This window comes from Rattus norvegicus, chromosome X (assembly GCF_036323735.1).
Source record: "Rattus norvegicus strain BN/NHsdMcwi chromosome X, GRCr8, whole genome shotgun sequence".
Classification (NCBI taxonomy): Eukaryota; Metazoa; Chordata; class Mammalia; order Rodentia; family Muridae; genus Rattus; species Rattus norvegicus.
Window position 1 is genome coordinate 143181488 of NC_086039.1, and position 16454 is coordinate 143197941.

Sequence of the window (16454 nt, forward strand, 5' to 3'; positions counted from 1 at the left end):
AGACTCCTGAATTTTCAAACTTACATGTAAAAATACATTTGCATCTTAAATTTCTCGAAAAAGCACATTTTATGTAGAAAGGCAGCAAACTTTTTATTTTTTTGGTTCTTTTTTTCCGGAGCTGGGGACCGAACCCAGGGCCTTGCGCTTCCTAGGTAAGCGCTCTACCACTGAGCTAAATCCCCAGACCCGGCAGCAAACTTTTAAACCCGCCAATTTGCTGAGAATGCACTACTTTTTACTAGTAACAATAATATTCATCAAGATGTTGGCAACAAGATATAGTACAGTATACATTTCATACAGAGTATTTCTCCCTTGAATTATGTTCCAGAAAGGGGGTGGAACACCTCCTTGGCTGTGGGAAGCTGGCATATTTGATGGACTGTGTAAGCTGGTCTCCTTGTACACAAACCAAGCATATCCTCCCCAAAGTATATTCAGAAGGCCAAAGATCACAGATATATTTAGGGATCAAATACTAGTCACATAGACAAATCAACATGACATTCCTGACTTACAAGGCTCAAGTTCCTTAATAATATTGTGCCTGGTAGCTATTTTAATATCTGTAACAGCTTTAGCCAAGACTGAGGCATTCAAACAACCGCAAAAATAGTAGCAACATTAGTAACAATAAAGTCAATCTTGGGAAGTTTATGACTACCCCTGTAGAGGTTTTTTTTTAACCAACATAGGGCAGCAATACGGTACAAGAACACGGGGACTGAAAATGTAATTTAAAATTGTACAGAAGAGTAATCACCTATGAGACTATGGTTTTTCCAGGTCCCATCATACACACTGACATTTGGAGGTGTAAGAAATGATGCCTGATTCAACATGAATGGATAAACAATAGTAGCTGTAACCATCATATAGTCTGGACAACTCACTTGAGTTTTTGTTTTGCCCTTAAATTCACCATAGGTGGCAAAAGTAAAGACAGAAGCAAATCACTCAAGAACCTTGATGAATCTGAGCAGGTCCTTGAGTGGGTTGAGGTTGATCTGGAAGGCAGACATCCTCTGAGGGAATGGAGGAAAAAGAGCAGGAAAAGTCTTTTTATACAAGCTTGTCTATGTGCTAAATGTAATCAAGACAGCCTTCAAAATCCAGATGCTTCCAGGAAACCATCAGACATATTAAATCACCACAATTCTTTGTAAATAAGGTTTTAAAAGATCTTCCATATCATCTGACCTTATGCAGTAGCTTGTAAGATGCTGGGATGCTTTAATGAAGATTTGAGTTGTTTGTTTCCAAGGCTGGCTACCATTGAAATAAAGAGATGGGGGTCGAAATGATAGGAAACTGTTCCAAAGCTTACAAGTCTTATTTGAATAGAGCCATTTTCTTAAATAAGATCTTCCCAAAATTCTACTAGCCTATTGTTAATTTCCAGATTCCCAAAATATTTTTTCTCTCCCCACCATCCCCCCTCTCATTTTTCTTAGTACAATTTTAGATGAAAAAATTATTAGAGATACAGTAAAAGAAACTATTCTCCTTTTACAATACTTTCATACTACACAGTAAAAATAGAAAACTGTTAGTCTTCTATGTTTTTATACCCTACCATCCTTGGAAAATCATCAATTATCATTTTAAAATGTTATTTTTAATGTTTCAATTGAAATAGAATTGTGTCTGATTTTCTCTTTTCTCTCCCCTTCCTTCCCAAGCCCCTCATAGATAGATAGATAGATAGATAGATAGATAGATAGATAGATAGATAGATAGATAGATAGATAGATAGATAGACAGATATCCTGATGAGTCTACTTTTGTTCTTGTGTATATTATTTTACAACTGACCCATCTACACTAGACAATCAACAAGGGTAGCTCATCCTTGGACAAGGCTAATTCTCCTTCTTCCAGCAGCCAATAGTTATATGTAACTCTTCAGATTAACTAAAGATGGTGGTACCCGCTGAGATTTCCCCATGAGCATGTATGTTAACATGTTCGTTGATATGTATATTCTTCTGACCTTGTTTATACAACCATTTCTAGAAGATATTGTTTCACTTCCTGGTATCCTGTCTCTTACAATCTTTCCATGTCATCTCCTGTAATGTTCTTGGCAGGAACTGTGGTGTAGATGTATCCATTAAGACTGGGCTACCCACAATCTCTTGATCTCTGCATTGTGTCCAGTTGTGGTTTCTGTGTTGGTCTCCATTTACTATAAAGATAGTTTTCTGTGATGAGGAGTGGTAGCTAGCTAGACTTACCCAGGAGAAATGCCTCATAAACAGAGAGGGTTCATGAGCCTTCATTCTTCAACTAGGCTTGTGGGTTTGCAGATAGAGGAAGGTTGGGAACTCAGTTATTTTTAAAGGGTATTGCAAACTTACTAATTGAATTATATACTATATTTCAAACTATTGAATTTTTATAATTATTATACTTAAACGTATACCTTCTTCCAGTGGTGCTTCTTTAAGTTGACTCCCGGTTTATTTTGACAGAAGTCAAATGACTAGGATAGTACCAAAATCTAGGATATTAAGATGTTTCAGATACATTTTGTTCATTTCTTGCCTCGAACCATGAATCAACCATTTTTCCAAGAGCCTTAGTTTCTTTTTATGAAATAGTACAAAGCTAAAATCAGAGTACTAAGGCTGCTCACTGCTAATAGATTCACCATTGCCTCAGGGCTGTCTGAGACCAACAAAGAAAAAATACATGTAAGGATAAAAATAGTGATATTTTAAGTTCAAGACTATACAGCTTAATCTCTTCTGTACTCCATTTCTATCTCATTTCTTTAACACAGAGAATCTTGTCTTTTTCACTGAAATGGAAATAACTGTTTCTCAAGCACCTTTTTTTCCTCTTTTATAGGTGGTAGCCCCATTTAGAATATATGATCTGAAAGATTCTACAATTACTCACTTGCTTTTTCCATATAAGAAAAAATTGTCAGACATGGTTGTACATGCCTTTAATATCAGAATTAGGGAGACAGAGACAGATGAATCTCTGTGGGTTCAAAACCAGTCTGGTCTACACTAGTCTCAACAAGGAGAAATATCTTACAAGGCCCTACCCCTGAATGAAAAGCTACAGGTAATCAACAGCTGCTATGAGAGAGAGTCAATATTCTCCACGGACAGTCTTCTCCAATCCCAAGTAGTCAGCCCTAAACATATATGCATATAACCAACATTAAATGGACTCAGAAAGTTTTATATGTGTACAATAATACTAAAGAAAAGGATGTCATGAATTTAAGAGGGAGTGGAAGGGACACAAAAAGGGTTGGAGACAGAACAAGAAAGTATAGGGTGACACTCATATAAATACTGTACTCATAAATTTCTTTAAAAAATAAGGCACACAATAATACTTACAAAGCAATACTACTCCAACCTCTATCAATATGTATGGGTGCTGCAGCCTCTCGGTGTGGCCTGACAGACTGTGAGGAAGGCTGTCACATCACCGTAGTAGTTTTAATGCCCACATCCACTGACATACTTCGTGACACAAGATAAGAGTATCACTAGTTAGGCTCAGACGGGGTCCAGACCATGGCAGTGGCTGCTTCACCTATCTTTATGGAAGTGCCTTCAGCGAAGTGCTGGCAGTCTGGCACCTCCCCATAGTGACAGTGAGATGGTTAGATACCCCAGAGTTCAGGTAGACTCCCCATTGGCCCAAAGGCTGCATAAAAATGCCTGCTGCTTCACAGTACAGTAGGTGTGCACCTCCATGGTGGTACAGAGTGACTTGATCTCTCTCAACCCCTCCTGGATCCTGGTTCACTCAAGTATGTTTGTTGAAAATAGTTTTAATATTTCGTATAAACTAATCCCAGCTTCTCCCAAGTGATCTGGTTGTACTATATGAAAAAGGCCTAGTCACAGAACCATGCTATATTCTTTTCCTTTTCACTCTCACTTTGGACTTAATGTTAAGAGTAATTGCATACTTGATGTGACTGCAGCCATCTCCATGTTTATGTTTGTCAAGAAGTGTATAACAATTTTTTGATTGTGTATAATTCATTTCCTTTATTACCTTGCTAAAGTTATGCAAATTAAAAGTCTTGTCCCTAAACAGTGCTTATAATTAGTAACTTTTATATATAAACAAATTTGGGCTCTCTGTGAGAGCACCAACTGCTATTAACTGCCAAGCTTATACCTCCCTTTATTTATTTATTTATTTATTTATTTTCACTTTTATCCAGAGATAGGATTCTCATGGCTATTCTAACGTCACAGATCCTCTTCTGTTACCATTGTGCAATGTTAAACAATATGAAAATTGCATCAGAGATTCTATCAGTGTTTATTTCTTTAACTTTACATCTGGCTTTTTCTTTACATTTGCTCTATTATTTCTAACATACTTATAATCCTACTCTACTGCCAAGAATTCTTTTTAATATTGGACTTCATCATAAAAGGAGCATTCTGGTGAACTCCGACTCCTGGCTATTCATATTCTCTCTCTCTCTCTCTCTCTCTCTCTTTCTCTCTCTCTCTCTCTCTCTGTATGTCTGTGTGTGTGTTTGTGTATATGTCTGTGTGTCTGTGAGTATGTGTGTTGCTGAGGAAGGAACCCAGGACCTTGTGTATACTAGTCAAGCACTCTACCACTTAACTACATCGGCTTTCTCACATTAGATCTTCTTAACATAAACTCAGATAATCTGTTATTTTAAATTCATCTATTTGATATTTTGCATACACTTTCCTGTATATCACATTATTTTTATATTAATCACTTTTATTGATTTCATGTCATTCTATTAATTTTTAAATGCCCTAAGTTTATGGCATCCCTATAACCCCTATTGGGGTTATATCCAGATTTCCATTATAATAAATAACAGATATTGTTTTTCTTCTCCTGAGTTATAACTTTAAAACAACTGCCCAAGTGAGATTATTTAGTGAAAAGGTATGAACATTTTTATGGCTCTTGCTAAAACCTGCCAGAGTGTTCATCAGATTGACTGAAATCATTTATAATGCCACTAGAAATGTATAAATGTTTCAATTTTCCCAAAAGTCTCATCACTGCTTTTAATGTTGTTCCTTTATTATTGCTACTTTTAGATGTATAATGTGACATGTCACCAATGTTTTAATTTGCACTTCATTTATTGTTGGCAAGAATGCACCATTTCAATGTTAATATACTAATGGTGTTTCAGCCTATGTAGTCATTCTTCATATTCTTAAGTCACCACCTAGGAAACCTTTGTAAACTTCTACAAACCTTCAATATGTCTTAAGATCCATCTAGAATCCTAGGTAAAAAAAATTAAATTCTCTATTTTTTTCAATTAACTGGTTTCCTGACTTTTAAACATTTTAGTTGTGTTGACTTATTATATAATGCTACCTGTTTTCTCCTTTGTAATGTAGCTTCCACCTTTAATCAAATATTACCATCATGGATTGAATATGTGTTCTATTTTCTCCTGTTTTTTTATTATCTAGCATTAATTTTTAATAGTTTTTAATTACACACACATAAATAGTGTATGCTACATGTGTGCAAGTATAGATGGAAGGAAGAAGAGAGTGTTGGGTTTTGTGAAGCTAGAGCTAAAAACAGTTGTGAGCCATCAGTGTGACCGCTAAAATGTCAGATCCTCTGGAAGAATAGCAAATAATCTTAATTCCTCAGCCATCTGTCTGGCCTCAAGCCACGATGTTTAATACTGTAGAATTTTTGTGTTATTTAACTTTTCAGTTGATTATGTGTATTGTTTATGTGCAGGGGACTATGTGCACATTCATGGGGGTTCCCTTGGAGGACAAAAGCATTGGACCCCCCAAGGATGGAGTGACAGAAGGTGTGAAACTTACATCTTGTGCTGGGAATGGAGCTCAGGGTACTAGGTGCTAGGAATAGAACCCTGGTTCGTTTTGGCTATTGATGATACAGTGGATGGGTATACATTCTTATTAATTTTAACAGTAATGTTAAACTATCCCAATATCATCTGTGAAAATAATCTTATTTTGTGTTACCTTATTTAATTTGTCTGGACATATAATGGGCAGATATATACATTGAGAAGAGACTGAACTCTTTTTTTGCTGAGGGAATTCAACAAGACTCAAGCAGGCTAAATTATTAGGTTGCTTTTTGAGAAACAAAGGCAAAATCACTGCTATTTTATCTAGTGTCCAGACAGGCATCTCTTCAGAAGTACTCAAGAAGCCTTTCAGTGCCTTCCCTCCTTCCTTTTTTCTTTTTTCTATAAGTGGTTCTTTGCCTTATTTTTATGGAGACAATGAGGTAACAAAAGCCACTGGTTCTTTTGTGTTTTGTGGATTAAAAAAAATTGGTGGAGGTAGAGAGAGCCAACATGTGTATCCACAGGGCTTTTCTTAGAAATCTCCTTTGTTTGTACATTCATTGTTCTCTAGGACCTAACTCTTCTCTGACAAAGGCTAGTAAATTACATTAACCAGAAAAAAGAATACTTTGGAGAGTTTGGAGTGACAACCATATTTCCATGCATCCCTAATATTAGGCAGGATATGTGTTGTTGAGTACAAAATGAGTCACTGTAAAGGGAGATGTGTCTTCCTGGTGGGCAGAACAATTATCTTCCCTATGGTATCACTGACAAGTAACTCTTTTAACCAAAGTTTGATAAAGCAAATACACCAGGCATTTTTCAAAATCAATTGTATGTTCAGGTTTTTTTTTATTTATTCTTTAATCTTTTTTACAGTCCAGACTTTATCCCCCTCCTGCTTCACCCTCCGATGGTTCCATATTCCTCACCTCCTCCCTGCCATCTCCAAGAGGATGTTTCCACAACCCACACACACACTACCAGACCTCCCCACACCCTAGGGCCTCCAGTCTCTTGAGGGTTAGGTGCATCTTCTCTCACTGAGGCCAGACCCAGAAGTCCTCTGCTGTATATGTGTTGAGGGCCTCATATCAGCTGGTTATGTTGCCTGGTTGGTGGCTTGGTTTCTGAGAGATCTCAGGGATCCAGGTTAGGTGAGACTGCTGGTCCTCCTACAGGGTTGCCCACCTCCTCAGCTTCCTCCAGCTTTTCCCTAATTCAACCTCAGGGGTCAGCAGCTTCTGTCCATTGGTTGGGTGTAAATATCTGCATCTGACTCTTTCAGCTGCTTGTTGGGTCTTTCTGAGGGCAGTCATGATAGGCCCATTTTTGTGAATGCCCATAGCCTCAGTAATAGTGTCAGGCCTTGGGGCCTCCCCTTGAGATGGATCCCAAGTTGGGTCTGTCACTGGACCTCCTTTTCCTCAGGCTTTTCTCCATTATTGTTCCTGCAGTTCTTTCAGACAGGAAAAATTATGATTCAGAATTTTTGACTGCCCTGTCTTTCTTCTGGAGTTGAGCTCTACTTTCCTCTCCCCACTGTAGGGCATTTCATTAAGGTCTCTCCCTTTGGGATCTGAGAGTCTCTCACCTCCCAGGTCTCTGGTACATTCTCGAGGGTGCCACCACCTCCTACCTCCGAAGGTTGTATGCATTCTTCTCCCTGAGACTTTACATGTCTTAGTAGCTGAATATTTAAGGAATAAGTAAAATAGGAAAGAATCAGATAGTGCTTTAGGTTTTACAAGGCACCCAAAGATCATTTTGTACTTGCATGTAACCCCACAATACTATAATTCCTCAGAGGAGTACACTGTTCTCTGATAGTATATATATATATATATATATATATATATATATATATATATATATATATATAATTTCAAAGGATTCTTCTTTCTTTTATTAGGTTTTCTTAATCTGTGAAGTATCCAGCTTGCCAGATCCTCTGGTATGCCAAAGAATGTAGACAGACACAAAAAGGGCCATCAATAATTTTGGAATTAAATTGAGTCTTCATGGCATAAATTTGCACAAGAAGGACTTTGTGCCTTTGCCAGTCTTTGCTGTAGTTTAACTAAGCTGGCATCCTTCTGTGCTTAGGTAGCAATAAAATGAATGATCCAAAAACTGCTTAGACAGCAAATTTCAATTTTTAGCTATCCAGGCTAGGACTCTGGAGACAAACTTTCCTACTACTCACTGGGCCTGCAATTAAAGCAAAGAACAGCTATGTACAACCAATTTAAGCTTATCACCAACTAGCTTACAAATGAAATGAAGACTATGGTTATTTTATTTGGCTTTGACAATTACTATGGGGTAACCCCTAATCTACTCTTTAACTGTTTTCCTGGATACCTCCCCAGTGACATACAGCAGATACTTGCTGTTTCTCCAAGGCCTGTGTTCATTGTCCATCTCCCCTCATGATGGTTTTGGCTCCAAAATGTAGTACAGCCAATTATAGTTTATCTCAGATTAGTTTACAAATAAATGAGACTCAGACTGTGGTTATTTTATATGGTTAAAACCACTTACTGGAGGGATAAGACATAGATGAGATTGGAGTGACCTGGTGGGAGAAGAAGAGTTAAGAGGAGAAGGAAGGAGAAGAAGAAGCTGGAGGAGGAAGGAGAAGCCAACATGGGTTAGGTGAGTCATGAAAATGTGGCCCTGAGGGCTGGAGTTAAGAACAGTGCAAATGAAACATGGTAAGTAGTAAATAATAATTTGGGGTTATTTTTTAAGTAGATTCTAATAGCATAGAGGGTAGATATCTGCCCAGCTCTAGTGCTGATTAGGGCTTAAATTCTAAATAAGAAAAATTTATGTGTGTGTTTTTTCTGGGAATTGAATGATCAAAGGCGGGGTAAAAACTCTAGATTGGAATTAAATTTTTTTACAACAAACTTTGTGAACACAGACAGTGTCACACCTTGCAGAACAAATGTGCAGAGAAATTTCCAGCAGGAGAATCCATATTTTCTGAACTCTTACTGTGAGTCAGACACCATTTGAGGTACTTTAAGACATTCCTTCTATTGTTCACAAAACCTTGGGGTGTTGACAGATTGCAAAACTGAAGCTTAGAGGAGTTGGGGAACTATTCAGGCTCATATCAACAGTAGATGATGCAGCTAGAACTGGGATCAGGGCCTTACTCAAAGCCTCTGCTTCAAACCAACTGAACTTAGATGGAGCACAAGCAATTTAGCAATGGTAAACTGGGGATACACAGAAGATTATTAGTACAGGAGACCAGGTAGGAATGCCAGTTCTCAGTCTTCTTGTTACCCCTCTGCTTACCAGTAACAGTGACACAGAGAACTATAGGATGTATAGGATGTAGAGGGAGGCAAAAAGAAAGACAGCAAAATGGAGAACAATTAAAACTTTTCGGTGGTCATCTTCATGACCTGAGAGGCAAGAATTCCCTTATCTCTTGGTGTTATGTGAAGGCCAATTCTCTTAAGGGGAGTTAGAATGGTATTAAAGAGAAACTGAACACACATGTGCCTTCTAGGAAACACCTGTTAAAATACTCCATTTGTTCTAGAAACCCAGTCACATGTATTTCATTATCCCATTGTGAGGGGGCACTTTTTATCATCCTGTCTTTTTTGATACCCTCCTTTTACTCTGAGCTCTGTTCTTCTCACACTCCTTTCTCAACTCCCTCCTGATAGCACACAACATGGTGAGGTACTTTCTTCAGGAGACACCAGCAAGTTTATTTCATGGCCACATTTAAATGTTCTTCAATGTTTTTGAAATTATTTGTATGTATTTATTTGTATGGGGCTATGTACCTTAATTCCAGATGCCCATGGAAGCCAGAAGAGGATAATGGATCCTGTGAAGCTGTAGTTGTAGGCAGTTGGGAGCCAGCCATCTTTCCTGGGGACTGGTAACCCAACCGGGGTCTTCTGCAAGATCATTAAGCTCTCTTAAACACTGGACCATCTCGCCACTCCCAGATGGTTTTAATTTTGATTGTTAACTATGAATAACAAAATATCTGTTCTAACAGCTTAAGTGCATAATTATGTTAGGTATTGCATATGGTTGTGTATCAGCACTCTAAAAACATCTCATTTGTTGAACAAAAAGCTCTAGACCCACTTAAAAACTGTTCTTGCCTCTATCCACCCATCCCTTGCCTCCTACAATTCTACTGTCTCTGCCTATGATTATGAATGCTCTCCATACATTATATAAATGAACTCATACATTGTCTTTTTGTTATTAGCTTATTCTATTTAACATAGTGTCCTCTGGGTTCACTCACAATGTAGGTCAAATTTTCCACTCAAAGTCTGACTACCATTCCATGGTATGTATCTATCATATTCTCAGTTCATCTGTCTTTGAATATATGCTTATTTCTATTGTTTGGTTGTCTTGATAAATCCTATGAACATGGGTGTACAAGAAAATACTGTAGCCCCTGCTTTCAGTTCTTCTGGTATAATGACTAGATTATGTGATAGTTTGATTTTGACTTTTCATACTGTACCATGTTGCATTTCACCCACAATGCATGTAATTCCAACTTCTCCATCTTCCTGTGAACACTTAAACAATATCCAGGATATTTTTCTTTGTATAGATGCCATCGCAGCATGTATGAAACAGTAGCTCACTGCACTTCTCATTTACATTTCCCCAGTGATCAAGGATGATAGTCTTCTTGTCATCTGCTGCTTGGCCAATCATATATATTTGAAGAGATATGTACTTAAGTTCTTTTGCTAGAATTTTTTTTATCAAAATCATTTTGTTGGATATTTTCTTTATTTACATTTCAAATGTTATCCCCCTTTGTGTTTCCAGTGTGGAAACACACCATCCCATTCCCCCAACCCCTGCCTCCATGAGGGTGCTTCCCCACTCACCTACCCACTCCCCCATCACCTCCCTGCCCTTGAATTCCCCTACAATGGGGCATCAAACCTTCACAGGACCAAAGGCCTCTCCTCACATTGATGCCCAATAAGGCCATCCTCTGCTACATATGAAGCTGGAGACATGGGTCTCTCTATGTATACTATTTGGTTGGTGGTTTAATCCCTGGGAGTTCTGGGGTATCTGGTTGGTTGATAATGTTGTTCCTCTTATAGAGTTACAAACCCCCTCAGTTACCTCAGTCCTTTCTCTACCTCCTCCACTGGGGACCCTGTTCTCCGTCCAGTGGTTGGCTGCAGGCATCCATCTCTGTATTTGTCAGTCTATGGCAAAGCCTCTCAGGAGACAGTTATATCAGGCTTCTGTCGGTTTGCACCTCTTGGCCTCCCCAATAATGACTGGGATTGGTGACTGGATGTGCGATGGATCCCCAGGTAGGGCAGTCTCTGGATGGCTTTTCCTTCGGTCTGCTCCACACTTTGTCTCCATATTTCTGCCTGTGAGTATTCTGTTTCCCCTTCTAAGAAGTCCTGAAGCATCAACACTTTTGTCTTTCTCTTCTTCAGTTTCATGTGGTCTTTAAATTGAACCTTGGGTATTCTGAGATTTGAGGATAATAGCCACTTATCAGTGAGCAAATACCATATGTCTTCTTTTGTGTTTGGGTTAACTCACTCAGGATATTTTTGTTCCATCCATTTGCTTAAGATTTTCATGAAGTAATTGTTTGGTTATTTGTTTGTTTTTTTTTTTAGTTGAGTAGCACTCCATTGTGTAGATGTACCACATTTTCTGTATCCATTTCTCTGTTGAAGGACATCTGGATTCTTTCCAGCTTCTGGATATTGTAAACAAGGCTGCTATGAACATAGAGGAACATATGTCCTTGTTTTACGTTGGAGCATCTTTTGGGTATACGCCCAGAACTGGTAAACCTGGACCCTTAGGAAGTACTATGTCCAATTTTCTAAGGAACCACCAGACTGATTTCCAGAGTGGTTATACCAGTTGGCAATTCCACCAACAATAGAGGAGTGTTCCTCTTTCTCCACATCCTCGCCAGCATCTGCTGTTACCTGAATTTTTGATCTTTGCCTTTCTGACTGGTATGAGGTGGAATTTCAGGGTTGTTTTGATTTGCAATTCCCTGATGACTAAGGATATTGAACATTTCTTTAGGTGATTCTTGGCCATTTGGTATTCCTTAACAAAGTTAAGAATTGTTTAGCTCTGTACCCCATTTTTAATAAGGTTATTTGGTTATTCGGTTCTCTGGAGTCTAAATTCTTCAGTTCTTTGTATAATTGGATATTAGCCTTCTATCAAATGTCGGGATGTAGGATTGATGAAGAACTTTTCCCAATCTATTGGTTGCCATTTATTCCTATTGACAGTGTACTTTGCCTTACAGACATTTTGCAATTTTATGAGGTTGGTTCTTGATCTTAGAGCATAAGCCGTTAGTGTTTTGTTCAGGAAATTTTTCCCTACGCTCATGTGTTCAAGGCACATCTCTTCTTTCTCTTCTATTAGTTTCAGTGTGTCTTGTTTTATGTGGAGGTCCTTGATCAACTTGGATATGAGCTTTGTACAAGGAGATAAGAATGGATCAATTTGCATTCTTCAACATGCTGACCACCAGTTGAACCAGCACTATTTATTGAAAAAGAAGTCTTTTCTCCACTGGATGGTTTTAGCTCCTTTATCAAAGATCAAGTGACCATGGATGTTTGGATTTGTTGCTGGGTCTTCAATTCTATTCCACTGATCTACCTACCTGTCTCTGTAACAATACCATATAGTTTTATCACTATTGCTCTGTAATACTGATTGAGATCAGGAATGGTGATTTCCCCAGAAGTTCTTCCAATGTTGAGGATAGTTTTCACTATCCTGGGTTTTGTTATGCCAAATGAATTTGGAAGTTGCTCTTTCTAACTCTATGAGGAACTGAGTTGGAATTTTGATGGTGATTGCATTGAATCTATAGATTGCTTTCATCAAGATGGCCAATTTTACTATATTAATCCTGCCAACCCATGAATATGAGCGGTCTTTCCATCTTCTGAGATCTTCTTTGATTTCTTTCTTCAGAGACTTGAAGTTTTTGTCATGCATATCTTTCACTTGCTTGGTTAGAGTCACACCAAGGTATTTTACATTACTTGGGACTATTGTGAAGGATGTCATTTCCCTAATTTCTTTCTCAACCTGTTTATCATTTGAATAGAAGAAGGCTACTGATTTGTTTGAGTTATTTTTATATCTAGCCACTTTGCTGAAGTTTTTTTATCAGCTGCAGGGGTTCTCTGGTAGAAATATTGTGGCCACTTAAGTATACTGTCATATGATCTGCAAATGATATGATACCTTGAGGTTCGGAGAAGAAGACATATTATTTTGTTTCATGATGAAATGTTCTATAAATACCTGTTAATTTCATTTGGTTCATATCTCTGTTAGTCTCACTGTGTCTCTGTTTAGCTTCTGTTTTCATGATCTGTCCATTGATGAGAGTGGGGTATCAAAGTCTCACACTATTATTGTAGGGTGCTATGTGTACTTTGAGTTTTAGTAAAGTTCCTTTATGAATATGGGTGTTCTTGCATTTGGAGCCTAGATGTTCAGAATTGAAAGTTCATCTTGGTAGCTTTTTCCTTTGATGGTATAAAGTGTCCGTCTTAGTTTTCTGGGTTTTTTGTTTTGTTTTGTTTTGTTTGTTTTTGATAACTTTTGGTTGAAAGTTGATTTTATTCAGTATTAGAATGACTACTCCAGCTTTTTTTTTTTTGATTGTTTGCTTAGAACATTGTTTTCCATCCTTTTACTCTAAGGTAGTGTCTGTCTTTGTCACTGATGTATGTTTCCTAAATGCAGCAAAATTCTGGATCCTGGTTATGTATCCATTCAGTTTGTCTATTTCTTTTTATTGGGGAATTGAGTTTATTGATCTTAAAACATATTAAGGAGAAGTGATTGTTGCTTTCTGTTACTTTTGTTATTAGAGGTGGAATTATGTTTGTGTGGCTATCTTCTTTTGGGCTTGTTGAAAGAATATTACTTTCTTGCTTTTTCTAGGGTGTAGTTTCCTCCTTGTGTGGGACTTTTCCATCTATTATCCTTCATAGGGCTGGATTTGTGGAAAGATATTGTGTAAATTTGGTTTTGTCATGGAATATCTTGGTTTCTCCATCTATGGTAATTGAGAGTTTTGCTGGAGGTTCCTATGTCCCTGGATCCTGGGGGACCCAGTTATTCCTGGTATTGGGGCAGATTTTGTGGCCTCTCCCGTGATCCTGGGTGTTTCGGAGCACCTGGGCATTGGGCTCCCACTGGATGTTGTAGGAGTGGATGCAGAACCAGTGCCCAAGTTCTGCTAGGTCACTGGTTCAGACCAGAAAGAACTCCTGCCACTTTTTGCCTAAATTTTATACAGCATATTTTGTCCTTCTGATACATGTCTTTTATACTTATTTCTGTTGGTGTTGTTTTTGTCATTGTTGTTGTTGTTATTTGCAAGTATTTTTCCAATCCATATTTTTCCTTTTCACTCTATTGCTTTCTTTATGTCATGGGTTTAATTTTTATTATCTATTCTATTTTTAATATTGTAATTACATCATTTCCCCCTTAACTTTCCTCTCTCCAAACACTCCCATGTACCCATCTTTGTTTTCTTTCCCTTCCAAAAACTCTTTTTAGCAAAGTCTTTCTATATATCTCAGATTTACCAACTTTTGATTCACCCTTATGTAGCTCCAAAACAGCTGGGATTGCAAATGTTTCCCAAATCTCCTGCTTTAGGTTTTTAGCTTGATATAATACAATGTGTCTATTTTTATCTTTATTGTTTTGGTTTTTAACGTTATATCCAAGAAAACAAATCAAATGTCATGAACTAGTTTTTCTGTTCTTCAAGTTTTATACTGTAGCCCATAGCTTTAGATCTATTTTGAGCTGATATTTTCATAGTATATCAGGTTCAATTTTATTCTTTTTCTCAGAGAGCCATTCTGGTTTTTTCCAACACCATCTTTTGTACAGAGTAATGTTTTTATATCTTCTTTGCAACTGGGTACCAGAATCGAGAATGTTTGGTTTGCCTTATACAATGCTGATAGGAATGTACACTAGTTCAGCCATTCTAAAAACTGGTATTGTGGTACTGCAAAAAAAAACTAAGGAAAACTAAGGACATCTCTATCATTTGACCCAGCTCTATTACTCATTCCTGCATGTTTTAATGATTTCAATTAAACATAGCACAGAGATACATGCACAACAATGCTCACTACAGTGACATTCACTTAACTACATTATGGAAATAAATACTCATCAACATAGGAATGAGTGTCAAAATGTATATTCAAACAAAGTAATTTTTAGTGATAAAAATGAAGTACTGTCACTTTCAGGAAAATTGATGCAATTTAAGTGAATTAAGTTAGTCTCAGATATTCAAATACCCTGTGTTTTCTCTCATTTGTTGATATTTTGAAGATATATAAAATCATATATGCACTTAGAAGTAAAACTATCTAGGGTAGCAAGGGAACTAATATCAGAGAACAAAGAGGAAATATTAAGTAGCAGGGTTTGGGGTATAAGCTAATGTATAAGTACATTATATATTTATGTTAAATGGTCTCATGTAATCCAGTATATTTAAAAAAGTAAAAAGAACGTTGGTTTACAGGCAAAGCCTCGAGTAGAGAAACTGGGACACCAACACAGCTACAAAAATCTCTGACCTACAGTTTTTCATGTCTGCATGGTGTGCTGGGACCGGAACCATGCATAATCATCATCAGAGAGACTTCAGCCAGCAAGTAATGGGGGCAAATGCAGAGACTGACAAAAATTATTAGGAAGAGCTCAGGGAATCGTGCAGATTGTAGGAGCCACAGAGGTCAAAGATACAAGAACATGGCCCACAGAGCCACCATCAAGGAGCCTGTATAGCTCTGATCTAGGCCCTCTGCATATATGTTATGGTTGTATAGCTTGGTCTTCTTTTGAGATGCCTAACAGTGGGAACAGGGGCTGTTCCTGACTCTTTTGCCTATCCATGGAACACTTTTCCTCTTACTAGATTGCCTTATCCAACCTTGATGTGATGGTATGTGCCTTATCTTATTGTAGCTTGTTATACCATGTTTTGTTGATACCCTTGGAAGGTCTGGTCTTTTCTGAGGCAAGGTAACTGGGTGGCAATGGAACTGGGGAAGGCAAGGTGGGGGAGGAGAGACATGGAGGAGAAAGGATGTAATATATAAGAGAAGAATTTTTAAAAAGCTCAAGAAAGGGAGAGAGAATGCCGATGCCTTACACATAAAATCTCTGTGGAAAAGTTGAAATTACCTACAAGGTGAATCAAGAAACTTCCAGATACTGCAGGGTTAGTAACAAGAATGCTCATTGTTATCAGTGTAGTAGAAATATGTCATGACTCTTTTATCTACCTTTTTGTTTCTATTCTTGTTATTTTGTCTTGACCAAACCCAGGGCCTTGCACTTGCCTAGCAAGTGCACTACCACTGAGCTAAATCCCCAACTCCTTCTATTCTTATTAAAAACAAATCATCCAAAGCATTCACCTGTTCAAGAAGCTGTCAGTATTCTCCCAACAACACTGCCATGCACCTCATTTCATCTCCTATGGGTTTAAACAAATGAGTATAATAACTTGAAACTCTTAACTCCT

At 37.7% G+C, this 16454-nt stretch overlaps 1 pseudogene; it reads right to left on the bottom strand.

Moving 5' to 3' along the window:
• Window positions 1–231: 231 nt before the first annotated feature.
• On the bottom strand, window positions 232–1025 carry Sypl1-ps1 (synaptophysin-like 1, pseudogene 1; annotated as a pseudogene).
• Window positions 1026–16454: the final 15429 nt, after the last annotated feature.